This window comes from Lipotes vexillifer, unplaced genomic scaffold (assembly GCF_000442215.2).
Source record: "Lipotes vexillifer unplaced genomic scaffold, Lipotes_vexillifer_v1.1 scaffold58, whole genome shotgun sequence".
Taxonomy (NCBI): Eukaryota; Metazoa; Chordata; class Mammalia; order Artiodactyla; family Lipotidae; genus Lipotes; species Lipotes vexillifer.
In genome coordinates, this window is record NW_006781997.1 from 2,905,199 (window position 1) to 2,919,689 (window position 14,491).

Here is a 14,491-nt window from a genome sequence, read left to right on the forward strand (position 1 = left end):
TGAGAAAAGAGAAGGAGCTTTGAGTAGTATGTGCCAAAATCTACTGCTTTGTCTCTAAGCTGTGAACTTGGATGGGCTGCCTGGAGACCAGCCCATATCTACCAATGCCAAGGACAGGCCAGGACCTGAGAGGAGCAAGTGTGGGAGGGAGAGGGAGATAAATATGTATCCAAACATTTACCCAAAGTGCTGTCTCTCCCACACTGAATCTCAGCCAAGATTCAGACACGATGCTAATGATACTCTTAAACACTACCCTTTTCTTTCTTCCTATTCTTCCCATTCCCTGGAAGGATGGAATGTGGGCCAGAAGTTCACCAAACAATAGCAAAACCTATATTATTTCTCATCTAGATATTTTAATATCTTCTCTGGGAGAGGCCCTCCCAGAGACTGTCATGAAAAGTGAAGCAAAATTCTATCTTCTGGACACTGGATTTTTGAGCCTGGAGCAAGAGATGGGACAACTGATAATCTGCTTAATGCTCTTCCCCCAGTATCTTAACACAGGTTAACACACACACACACACAGACACCTGACAGGAAGTCACACCACCACACAACTCCTAGGAGCAAGGTTCTTTCCTGACCTCAGCACTAACTTTATAAAATGTACATAGATTGGGCTTCCCTGGTGGCACAGTGGTTGAGAGTCCGCTTGCCGATGCAGGGGACACAGGTTCGTGCCCTGGTCCGGGAAGATCCCGCATGCTGCAGAGCGGCTGGGCCCGTGAGCCATGGCCGCTGAGCCTGCGTGTCCGGAGCCTGTGCTCCACAACGGGGGAGGCCACAACAGTGAGAGGCCCGCGTACCGCCAAAAAAAAAATGTACATAGATTCTTTTTTCTCTCACTCAGTGCCTTTGAGTAGACAAAGGTTATTCTGGTAAGAATGGATGGGGCTTATAAAACTGGAATATTAATTCAAGGAGACTAGGAGACCACTTACTGGTGTATGGAACTGGCTTTGGTGATGAAGCAAATGCTCTTAGTAACCTGCGCTATGTCCACTCAGCCCCCCTTTGATTTTCGCTGCAGGAGTAGTGGATTTTCCGATGCATGCTGACAGAATCCCATCCCAAGTGCCCTCTTCATCTCTCTGGCTTTCTTTCCCAAGTCTTTCTCTGAAGCGGTGGGAGCTTATACAGTGTGCAGGAAAAGCTCAAAATGTAAGGAAGAAATGCCCCCCAGGTATGCTACAACCAACGGGGCATGGAAGCCAGAGGATAAATGCTTCAGCCTCCCATTCATTGGAGGAATAATTCTGAGGTGTATTCCACAAGGTTCTTCAGAGGATCCGCAGAAACTTGAGCTCTGTTCTCCTCAGTGGTAGTTAGCTCAATAACATAGCTTTCACTGATGTTACCAAGTCTTTCTTTTCCTTCCTTTCTTTCTTTTTCTTTCTTTCTTTCTCCATTCCTTCCTGCCTTCCTTCCTTCCTTCCTTTCTTTCTTTTTCTTCCTTCCTTTCTTTCTCTTTCTTTCTTTCTTTCTTCTTTCTTTCTTTCTTTCTTTCTTTCTCCATTCCTTCCTTCCTTCCTTTCTTTCTTTTTCTTTCTTTCTTTCCCCATTCCTTCCTTCCTTCCTTCCTTTTCTTTCTTTTTCTTTCTTTCTTTCCCCATTTCTTCCTTCCTTCCTTCCTTTCTTTCTTTCTTTCTTTTTCTTTCTTTCTTCCCTTCCTTCCTTTATTTCTTCCCCCTTCCTTCCTTCCTTCCTTCCTTTCTTTCTTTCCCTTTCCCTTCCTCCCTCCCTCCCTCCCTTCCTTCCTCCCTTTCTTTCTTTCTTTTTACTGAGGTATAATTGACATAGAATAGTATATTACTTTCAGGTGTGCAACATGGTTGACTATTTGTATATATTGCAACATGACCACCACAATAAGCCTAGTTAACTCTGTCACCATACATAGTTACAAATTTTTTTCTTGTGATGAGAACAGTTGAGAATTACTCTCTTAGAAAAGTTCTTTTTTTTACAGTGTAATAAACATAATTTATTTCATCAAAAATTACTATATCATAGTAAACATCATTTATTTCACCATATGTTCTTGGGTATACCATGGGTTGTCCTGATAGTTGCATTAGGCTCTTCATGCCTCAAGGAAACAGTAACACCTTGTAGGTTTCTGGATGATACCCAGGTCTTTCACTTTTCAGTTTAATTTACTGACCTTTTAAAATAATAACTTTTTACTCCTGTTCCACCTCATAGCAATTAATAGTTGATGAATGTTTAAGTGTACATAAAGTCAGGTGACATGACTTGTGAAACTTATCCTTATGAAGAGTTATTGAAATTTATCCAGGCTTTCTTTAAGCCCAGTAGTAGTTAATTCATAAATGTGAGATTTGGTGAGATATACCAGGTATATATATAATACTGATGATTATGGAATGGGATAGCTCAAGAAGATTCATATGAGGCCAAGAAAATTTGTGACATATATGTTTATAGAATGGATTCTTGAGGGAGATGGACCTTTTTGAGGTTTCTATAGTTCTCCAACTCAAATTCTTTTCTTATTGATTTTCTAGCACCCTTGCCTATAACAAAATACTCACTAGGGTTGGTAAGAGTCAAAGCTGGGTATGAAATGATAGATTTGGCTTATTTTACTGACTTGATGCTTTTAGAGTACAGGAAAATTGTAAAAAAAAGACTTTGAGATAAAGAATATGCTATGCTTTTTAAAAAATATGTTAACTTATTCCAAGTATATTATAATAGAAGTCAGTAGGGGAAATAAGATTTGATATATAATTATTAGCTTTTTCTGCTGAGAATTAATATAATATGTAAAATTGGGTCATTCTATGTGCCTTTTTAAAAAAATACTTAACACCTAAGTGCTACTTGTATGTTTAAGATTCTTAGAGGTTTTTGGTTTGGTAGCAAGACAAAAATTCTTCTTTCACTTATTGTGTGTCAGAGATCTTGGAGAAACGTGGACTTGAGAAGCCAATTTCATTTGTTAAAAACAATCTAGCTCAGAAGGGGCATGCAAGCTGATGGTTAGATTGACCAGGTGCACTGGTTAGAAGTAATAAACAAAATTAATTGAGAATTGTATATGATTAAAAATAAGTACTGCTCTTTTTCTTTTTTTAAGCTTCTTTGGGTTATAACTGACCACAAATAAATTGCACATATTTAAAGTATAGAATCTGATGTTTTGATATAGGTATGTACCTATGAAACCATCACCTCAGTCAAGATAATGAACATATCTGTCACTCCTAAAAGCTATCTCTTGCTCATTTATAATCCCCTCCCTCCTCCTGCTTCTCCCCTTCACACCCCCATCCCCTCCCCAGGCTACCACTGATCTGTTTTCTGTCTCTACATATTACTTTGCATTTCCTAGAATTTTATGTAAATGGAGTCATGTAGTACACACTTTTTTTGGCTTCTTTCACTCAGCATAATTATTTTGTGATTCATTCATGTTATATCATGGATCAATAGTTTCTTCCATTTTATTTCTCTTGGCAACTTTAAAACGTGTAATACAAATAGTATTATTAAACGTAGTCACCAAGCTGTATATTACATCTCCATGACTTATTTATTTTATAACTGGAAGTTTGAACCTTTTCACCCCCTTCATCCATTTTGCTCACCCCTACCCCTCACCTCTGGCAATCACCAATCTGTTCTCTGTATCTGTTGGCTTGGTTATTTTATTTTATTTTTTTAGAATCTAAGTGAGATCATATGGTATTTGTCTTCCTATGTCTGACTTACTTTACTTAGCATAATGCCCTCAAGATCCATCCATGTTGTTACAAATAGCAAGATTTCATTCCTTTTTTATGGCTGAATAGTATTATGTCACATTTTCTTTATCTGGTCATCATTTGATGGACACTTAGGTTGTTTCCATGTCTTGGCTAGTGTAAATAATGCTGCAGTGAACATAGGGTGCATATATCTTTTTGAGTTAGTATTTTTGTTTTCTTTGGATAAATACCCAGAAGTGGAATTGCTGGATCATATGGTAGTTCTATTTTTAAATTTTTGAGGAAACGCCATACTGTTTTCCACAGTGACTGCACCAGTTTACATTCCCACCAACAATGCGCAAGGGTTCCCTTTTCTCCACATCCTGGACAACATTTTTTATCTCTTGTTTTTCTGAAAATAGCCATCCTAAGAGGTGTGAGGTGGTATCTCACTGTGGTTTTGATTTGCATTTCCCTGATGATTAGTGATGTTGAGCAACTTTTCATGTTGCTGTTGGCCACCTGCATGTCTTATTTGTAAAAACGTCTATTCAGATCCTCTGCCCATTTTTTAAATTGAATTGGTTTGTTTTTGCTATTTTTTTTTAACTTTTGAGTTGTATGAGCTTTTTTTAAAAATATATTTTGGATATTAACCCCTTATCAGATATATGATTAGTAAATATTTTCTCCCATTCACTGACTTTTTCATCTTCCTTCTCTCAATAAGCTTACTCACTTTCCTCCTATTTTCTGGAGTCATCCAGAAAATTAATTACCTAAACTCAAGTTCTTACTTCAGGCTCTGCTTTTGAGGGACCCCCAAAATAAGACAGTAATACCAGATATAACCCTAGAAAGCAGACCTCAGGATAGTATTCTGAAAGTGGTTTATTCACCAGTTAGATGGAAACAAAAACTCCATTGCTGGTGGTAATTGTAATGTCCATACCTCTGGCATAAATACCAAACTCTCAACTGTGGTGGACAGGATATAGAAGAAGAGGGAGCTTTGCTTATCCAGTATCTCTAATACTGGCATGAAAAGGGGCAATGGTAATTACACATGGAGTGAAATCGGATGGCTTTTGTAAACTGCCTCAGAAGCCTTGAAGAATGATTTAAAGGAAAAGAGAGATAAGTTCAGTCCAGCCAACTATCAACTCATGGCATTCTGTGAAAATCAGAGTCCTCCGTGACAGACAGTAAGGAGATCCTGTGGCAAAAGGGCAGGCTGTGCTGAAAGCCAGGTTCCGAATTTAATATCAAGAGTGACACAATGGCAAAGGAGGCTGAACATGAGGGTCTCCCTGCTCAAGTGACAGCTTTGACAGAGAAAGACCGGGACCCCAACACCTGGAATGTAGGCATCAGTGAGGAAATGTATGCGGACCTTCAACCTGGGATGCTCTTGAGTCATGGAGGCTGTAGAAGCCAGTCTCCTCCCAATGGCTAGAGGACAGCAGTATCCCTTTGCCTCAAGAGGATAAACATCTCCCTGGGAGGAAGGACTTACAAGATGATGCCGTCCTCCTTTGGATCCCCGCCATTGACTTCTCCAGCTGCTTTCAGATTGATAATGGGAGTCAGGACCTAGAATATGGTAAGAGGGAGGTACAGTCTCTGCTATGGGAAGAAATAACTTAATGAAAGAATTACAGTATCTGGTTAGTATGTACTGACAGGAATGAGGGAAAGATCTATGGGAATAGATTAAAAAGTGTTAAATTGAAGAGTGAGTGGGATATAAGGGTCAATAGGGGAGAGTTTATTGGAAAATATAATATGACACAGGATTTAACATCCTTTCAGTTGTCCCTGGAGCTTGTCCCAACACACTGCTAAGATGGTGCTTTGAAGCTTGGACAAGACAATGATGTAGAGATGCCAGAACTGCCATCAGGGTATAAAGGAACAGGTCAGAAGGCTCAAGGAGGTAGCATATTAGAATGAGCTTTTTATGTGAGACCCACTCTTTGACTGTGTTTCCCAGAATACTTCCTTCGCTAGGACAATAAGAAATGCACTAGCATTTTTTAAAATCTCAATGTCATTGTTGTCTATGAACCAGGGTTCATGGAATAAAAGGCTACCACAGAATTGGGTTCCCTAGAGTCAATGGGATTGAAAAAATTCCATGATATTAAAGGCCAAGTAGCTGTACTTAAACATCCAAGGCATAATTACTGTAATAGGCAATAAGATTAGAAGGGTAACCAGGGTGCCTGGACCCAGGGATTTGGAGTAATTGCTAATAGACCTTTATGTTCCTAGGGATAAGATAGTCAGCCTGCAAAAGTATTACTTGACTTTCATATTCAGAAAAAATTAAAAGCAGGTGAGTAGCAGGCTAAGATCAGCAACCATAACAGAAAATCATAATCCTTTGTTGAGTTTCTATATCTGAGATAGTTCTCAGACCCAGACCCACTGCCTGAGGGGGAAGCCTGATCCCTCTTGAGGAAAGACCCTGAAACTCCATTATAAATATATACATTAACTCTTCAGTTCTTCCCCTAAAAAAGCCTATGACCCTTTACCCAAACCTTTCAAGGGCTGTTAGATACAGAATTTAAGGTGACACTGATAACAGGGAACCTAAATGCCAACATGGCCCCATCAGTAAAGTGGGAGCTTAAGGAGGTCAGGGGATAAATGGAGTCCTGGTACAAGGCATCTCCAGTAGGCTTGCAGGCCATCTTATGGTTACTCTCCCAATATCCGAGTGCATAACTAGGATGGATATACTTAGTTATTGAACTTTGTATTCCTAACATTTAGAAAGAGGTACAGCACAAATTTGGTCCTTAATTTTGGAGGCAGCAGATACCACATGGGGTATACTGTTCCAAACTATTTATTGAGTGACTCAGAAATTTTCCAATTACAAGTAGGGTCCAAAGCAAGAGAAGACTCTACGGCAGGTTCAGGCAGTGGTACAAGCTTCCTTGTATCTAGGACTACGTGACCCGACAGATTCAGTGGTGCTAGAGATATTTAACAAAAGGGTGGCAACTCAGAGATCTGAGATTGTGAGTCAAGACATGACTTCTGCTACAGGGAACCACCCAGTGTTTGAAAAACAGTTTCTGGTATATTCCAGGGTCCTAGTAGAGACTGAAAACATGACCATGTGACATCAAGTGACTGCAACTGGAAATGTCAAAACATCTAAGTTACAAGGTGAGCTTGCACAGCAGCAATTCATCATATGATAGAAATGGTACATACAGGATGGGGCCTGAGAAAGTCCAGGAGGCACAAGTAAATTTTATAAACAGGTAGTCAGATTCTCATGTCACTACCCTCTGTTGTATCAGTGAGTCTCTATCAGTCCACACCCATGGCTTCATGGGATGTTCCCTGTGACCAAGTGATAGAGGAAGAAAAAAATCTGAGCCTATTTTAAAGATGGCTTGGCTCAATATGTTGGTACAGGTGCAAATGGTCTGCTATTGCACTATACCCCATTCACTGGTAGCCCTAAAAGACAGTGATGAAGAGAAACTCTCACAGTTCTCAGAGCATGGAATAGGCACTTGGTGTATGGAGGACGAAGCAGCCTAACATAAGGTTATATATGCTCTCTTGTGCAGTGGTGAATTATTAGGCTGATTTGTCGGAGGCCTAGAATGAGCAAGATTATAATATTTAGTATAAAGAGATTTGAGGAAAAGGCATATGTAAGTACCTAAAGGAATAGATACAAATATGCACAGCTATATGTCTCACACTAACATCTATCATAAAGCATCTATCACTGAGTAGGCTCTTAAAAACCAGGCAGACAGGATCCTCCTCAGGTAAATGTCAGCCAGCCTCTATTCTTTCTTTTTTTATTAATTTTTATTGGAGTATGGTTGCTTTACAATGTTGTGTTAGCCTCCACTGCACAACAAAATGAATCAGCCATACACATACAGATATCCCCTCCCTTTTGGACTTTCCTCCCATTTAGGTTAAGCCAGCTTCTATTCTTGACACCTCAGTGCTAGTGCGATGAACCCATGAATATAGTAGCCTTGTTGGCAGGTATAGAGATTATACATGGCCCTAATAGTATTGGTTGCTTCTCACCAATCTGACATAGCTACTGCTTCTGCAGAAGTTCTGACTTGTCAGCGACAAAGACCAGTACTAAGCATTGGGAAGGGTATCAATCCTCAAGGACACAGGCAAGCACTTAGTGGCGAGTTTATTACATCAGATCTCCCCACCCCCACCCCACAGAGGAGGAAGCCCTTCATCCCTACAGGAAGCATCTCCTATTCTGGATATGTGCTTGGCTTCCTTGCTTAGCATATCTTAGTATATCTTTCAGGATTATTATCTGAGAGCTAAGATTAGTTTGGGACCACATCCCGCATGGTTGAGAGTTGTCCTACAGGATGCGGTATATGCATTTAGCCAATGACCGATATAGGGTGCTGTGTACCAACAGCTAAAATACATGAGTCTGGAAACCAAGGAGGGGAAGTAGGAATGGCTCCTCTCACCATCATACCCAGTAACAGAAATACTTGCAGAATTTGTGCTTCCTATTCCCATGTCCCTAGGCTCTATGACATTTTTAGGTCTTGGTTACTGCTAAAGGTGGGAGAAAGAAAATCACTTCTAGTAGGGGACACAGTAAGAGTCTTACAAAACCTATAGCTATGACTACCACCTGTTCACTTTGGCTCTTTATTCCAGAAGATTAGCACTTAAAGAAAGGCACTTTTTATACTGGCAGGGTAATTGATCCAATTATCATGAGCACCTAGGATTTTTGGTAAATAATGGAGAAAAGGAGGAGTCTTTCTAGATCTCAACAGAGTCACTGGGATTCACCTTATCCTTCCATGCTTGGTGATAGCACCGAATGAAAAATTTTAGCAACCTCAGCCTGACATGGGCAAAGCTTAAACTCCTCAAGGTTGAAGGCCTGGGTCTCCCCACCAAGCAAATAACTTATACCAGCAGAAGTGTTTGCTAAGGGTAAGGAATGTAAAATGGGTGGTGGAGAAGGGACCTGATGAATGTGTTATGGCCTTTGGACCAGCTGCAGCAAGGGACATCTGCTTGCTACACTAACTCTCTTGCCTTAACTCCTTTTGAAAATTAGCAGCTGGCCATGACCTTAAAGAACTGGTGGTAGAATGGACTTTACATAGGGCAAAAAATGTATCTGAAAGGTGCAAGTCATAGACTACAGCAGATACTTTTGGCGTACTGTGCCACTTCCTTTGATTTCAGCTGCAGAGGTGCTGGACAGTTCCTACCCCCTCAAGTGCCTGCTGCTAACTCACAGCTCTCTCCAAAGCCCCAGGAGCTAAACCCATACTGAATGACCAGACACACAGGGAGGTTAATTCCCCTGAGAGCCACCCTCAACCAGTGAGTGAAGGGATATAGTGGATAAATATGTCAGCCTTCTGTCCCCTCAGGGAAAATTTTGATATGCATTCTACACGGTTCCTCAGAGAGTCCTTAGTGAGATTGAGTCCCAATTCATCAAAGTGGTAGTCAGATCAATAATGTATCTTCTAATGGCTTTTCCTTCTTATCTTTGTCAATTTCTCTGGCTCCCACAATCACCTACCAGGTAAATTACCTGATTCAGGGGTTCAGTTGCTGGTAGACAGTCCCTATTGATTCTGAGTTCCTTAGGCAACTAAGCCTTGTTGCGTGACCTTAGATTAAGTCCCATTCAAGTACTGAATGTTCCTAAGAGGCTTAACAATGTGATGCAGATGAGAACAAAATGTTCTTTGGAGATCACCTGGCCAACCCCACTTGTCATGCATTTTTGTAGATATTTAATACCATTTTTTTGTGTGTGTGTGGTACGCGGGCCTCTCACTGCTGTGGCCTCTCCCGTTGCGGAGCACAGGCTACAGATGTGCAGGCCCAGCGGCCATGGCTCACAGGCCAGCTGCTCCGCGGCATGTGGGATCTTCCCGGACCAGGGCACGAACCCGTGTTCTCTGCATCGTTAGGCTGACTCTCAACCACTGCACCACCAGGGAAGCCCTTGAGCATCTTTTCATGTGCTTAGTGACCATTTGTATATATTCTTTGGAGAAATGTCTATTCAAGTCCTCTGCCTATTTTGCAGTTGCGTTGTTTTGTTATTGTTGAGTTACAGGAGTTCTTCATAAGTTCTGGATATTAATCCCTTACCAGATATATAATTTGCAAATACCTTCTCTATGGGTTGCCTTTTCACCCTGTTGGTGAAGTCCTTTCATGCACAAAAGTTTTTAATTTTGATGAAGTCCAATTTACCTGTTTTCTTTTGTTGCCTGGGCTTTTGGTCTACTAACTTTTGAGTATGCATCTTGATCCTCATTTAAAAAAAAATTTTGTTTACCATTTAAAAAATTTGAAGTATAGCTAATTTACAATGTTGTGTTAGTTTCAGGTATACAGCAAAGTGATTCAGTTATACATATATATAAAATACATATGAAATTCTTCTGAAAAATAATATATATATTTTTAGATTCTTTTCCATTATAGGTTATTACAAAATATCGAAAATAGTTCCTTGCACTATACAGTAGGTCCTTGTTTTTTACCTATTTTATATATGGTAGTGTGCATATGTTAATCCGAAACTCCTAATTTATCCCCTTCCCCCCACTATCCCCTTTGGGAACCATAAATTTGTTTCCTATGTCTGTGAGTCTGTTTCTGTTTCATAAATAAGTTCATTTGTATCATTGTTTTAGATTCCATATACAAGTGATATCATATGATATTTGTCTTTCTCTGTCTTACTTCACATAATATGATAATTTCTAGGTCCATCCATGTTGCTGCAAATGGCATTATTTCATTTTTTTTATGGTTGAGTAATAGTCCATTGTATGAAATATTCCATTCCAGTCCTCATTTTAATTCTTAACTTTAGGTACTGCTGCCTGGGGTTAATCTAGGTTTTCTGCAGCCTGAAGTATACACAATTTGGGAAGTTTAATGGAAAAATACAAAAAATGTTATCTTTATAAATTTTTACCAAATTTTATAATCATGTTATCACTCGTGAGGACACATCCTGGAAGGAATCACATGAGCCTCATTAGCTTCATCACTAATTGGTCCTTACAGTGACCACTACCACTTTCTTCTTCCCTCCTGCCACCATTTCTAACAATTCAGAAAGTGTGTAGGGGATTTGCAAGCCTGTGCGACATCATTGCAAATATAAATCATAATTGAAAGATCAGTGTATGGAAATATTAGCATAAGAAATGTCTAGTTAAAGAATACCAGAACAGAGACTCTCTGATAAACAGCTTTAAACTATTGTTTGGTAAACCAGAGAGAACTGGGGTTTAAAATATCTAGGTCATAATTCTAGCTCTAACTGGTTTTTAAAATCTGTGCAACTCAACCTTTCTAATCTTTAATATGTGTAAAATAAGAGACTTGAAGTTCTGTTCCAGCTCTAATCCTCACAATTATTTTTACTTCCAGCTCATTCCTCTACTTGCTTTCAGTGACTGTTCCCCTGCATCAGCCTCTACTCCTGCTGTGCCCAAATTCTGCATTAAAAGCCCACTTCTCAGGTATCATTCCCTTGGGCCTGATGCTTCCATCTATGGACTACAACTACTTCTCAAGGATAAGTTCTATCATGTCATAGATGACAACCCACCTAGACAGAAGCTTCTTTTCACATACCGATGGCTTCTGGTCTTCTCATGTAAGCAATACTTACCTTCTCTTGTTGTATTCAAATCTGATTAGCCTTTTTTGTCTTTTTTTTTTTTAACGTCTTTACTGGAGTATAATTGTTTTAAAATGGTGTGTTAGTTTCTGCTTTATAACAAAGTGAATCAGCTATACATATATCCCCATATCTCCCCCCTCTTGTGTCTCCCTCCTACCCTCCCTATCCCACCACTGTAGGTGGTCCCAAAGCACCGTGCTGATCTCCCTGTGCTACATGTGATTACTCTTATTACCTCTCCTATTCTATATTCAATTGCAACTGAAATCTCCACTTAGGTGTTCCACAGGCATCTCAAAGATAACACGTTCTACCTTGAATTTATCACCTTCCCCCAGCTCTTCCTCCTTCTCCAGTCCCTGTCTCAGGGGGAGCCCCTGACTACTCTCTCCTCCTCAGCCCCAGTGTCCTTTCTATTTTAACTTACAGTTGTTTCAGATCCATCCATTCCTTTTATTCTCACTGCCATATTTTAGGTCACTGGTCCATCCTCTCTTACCTGAGTAAGTGCAGTAGCCTCCCAACTAACTAGTCTCCATGTCTACAAAGTTGCCCATGTAACCCGTTTTCCACAGTCACAAGAGTTAACGTTACTAAACTGTGAATGTGATTATTTCAGTCACCTGCTTAAAGCCCTTCAGTGGGTCTCGATTGCCTTTACAATAAAGTCCCAACCTCTTTATCAAGGCAAATAAGTTCTCCCTCCCGAATAATCTTGCTACATACTCTGCCTCATATTTTGACATCCCATCAAACCCTTTGCTTCAGCCATATCATACCACTTGCTGTTCCCTAAATGGGTTATGCTCTCTCTCATCCCCAGGGCTTTGCCCTTGCTGTCCTCAGAGCCAGCAGTCCACATCTACTATCTCTCTTAATCCGAAGAACTCATCCTTCAGGAGTCCATTCAGACATGACCTTTTCACATATGTGAAGCCTCCTCAACACTCCAAGGCTGGGTTAAGGGCCCCTCTTGTGAGTTCCTTTAATTAACACTTACCACACTGTATTGCACCTTATTACTTGTCTGTCTTTCCCACTAGACTGCTAACAGAGACTGATTTTTAGTCATCACTGCAGCCTCAGCACCTGGCACACAATAGGCTTTTGAGAAATATTTCTGCATAAACCATCTCACGGGAGATACAGGTGCTAAACAAAGATTTCTTGCCTAACTAGCTTTTCCTCTTTTCTCTCTTATTGCACGACTTCTTTACTGAATTTTTTATAAGTGTGATTCTGAGTGATGGGATTATGAGTGTATTATATTAGACTTTATATTTCTATGTATCATTCATAATTAAATAGAATTCTGTATCAGATGACCTGTTTTATCCCACTGTGGTCAGGTAGAACTATTTAATTCATGGAATGGACTGGGTGTCTATTGAGCAGAGTATTTAGGAAAAGGCTCCTCCTGGGCTATGCTGTATAGCAATGGCAGGAACTCTTGTGATGGGGTTCAGAGTGAACTACTAGTGGACCAGAGTTGCAACCTTTAACTTCCAAGTTAGACCGGGAAGGGGTTGATAACACTCTTCAGAAGATGCACTTGAGGGATGAACAAGATTGGTGACTCACTTGAGGCTACATGTTGGTCTTATTTCCAGTCTTATATTCTTTCAACTATATCATAGAGACAAAAACAAAAAACACCTTCTTTGCCCTAGCAAAAGTTAGCTATAAAAATTTAGGGAAACTTAGGAGCATTTGGAGCACTTTATATTCTGCATAGAATATAAAGGACATGAGGGTTCTAAAATGATTGTGAATCTTCCATGCCTAGAATTTGATTAAATAACCCACCTTCTAATTCTCTTTAATTTCATTTAATCATTAGAGCTTAAGAAGGGAGCAAAATTTGCATTGTATTTGTTCCTGGCCATCTGCTCCATTCAGGACCTTGGAACTAGACAACTTATTTTCTGAAAGTTCTGTTAGAGGGAAGGCTGAGTATGTAGCATCTGGGAAAAGAGGTAGCCAATTTCAAAATTCCTTTCTGGAATTCCAACAGTTCCAGAAGTATTTCAAGATCCTATTCGACCTTCATCTTGTAGGTTTAGATTTTGTCACAAATACTTTAATATGGCCCCCAATCGGATTTGTTAATAATATCAGATTTATATGGTGGTTACTTGCATGCTAAAGAGAAATTACATATTATAACAGGAGAGGATTCAGTCCTGCAAAACTGCATGAGAGCATATTTTTTTAAATAGGCACGATTCTATATTTTTAAAGTTTGTGTTAAGAATGCTCTAAAATGACTGATTTACTTCAACAGAGGACACTACGTTAAAAAAAAAAATTATTTGACCTGCATAAGTAGAGATGTTAGGAGAAAATTAGTAGGAAATAACACATTTAGTAAGGTGAAAATGCACAAGTAATGACATATTTTAGCCCAGCTCCAAATCCTTAAGGACATCTTGTTCAGCTTCTGTTTTCCCCTTTACTTGCAGCCAAGTAGATTTCATGTATAATTGTCTGGGGCTCCATTAGACTGGGAAGAAGTAGTGGTGCAATGCTATACCAATTGACTGATGAAATGTGTCCTCTCCACATAGACACTCGGTGTTGAATGAGGGACAGTGCCTGGCACGTAGTCGGTCAGCCTAAGACACTGTAACAATCATATTTGTGTGAGTTTGGAAGGAAGGGTCTGGGTAGGGGGTATCGGATTCCCCGAGACTTCATTACGCACGTCTCCGGTGCTGAGGCCATCGTTGGGAGGGAGCGGGATGTGAGTTTGCCGCTTTTCTTGGGGGAAGAGCCACTTGGGCCCAGCGCACGCGATGATGCACGTGGAAAGGCTCGGTAAATCGGCACGCGCTCTACACACCGAAGGTGACCACGGCCCAGTTTTTTCTGGCACGCGCGGCACACGGGGCTTACCACGAGCCGGCCGGAGCTCGGGGCTCCCCGCCGCAGGGGTAGACACTGGCTGCGAGCCCCGCAAGAGGCACCCGCGCCGGTCGCTGGACGGCGGGGCAGGCGGCGGCGGCGCGGGGCGGAGCTTGGCTGCGGGGAAATGACGTCGCCACCCCGCGCG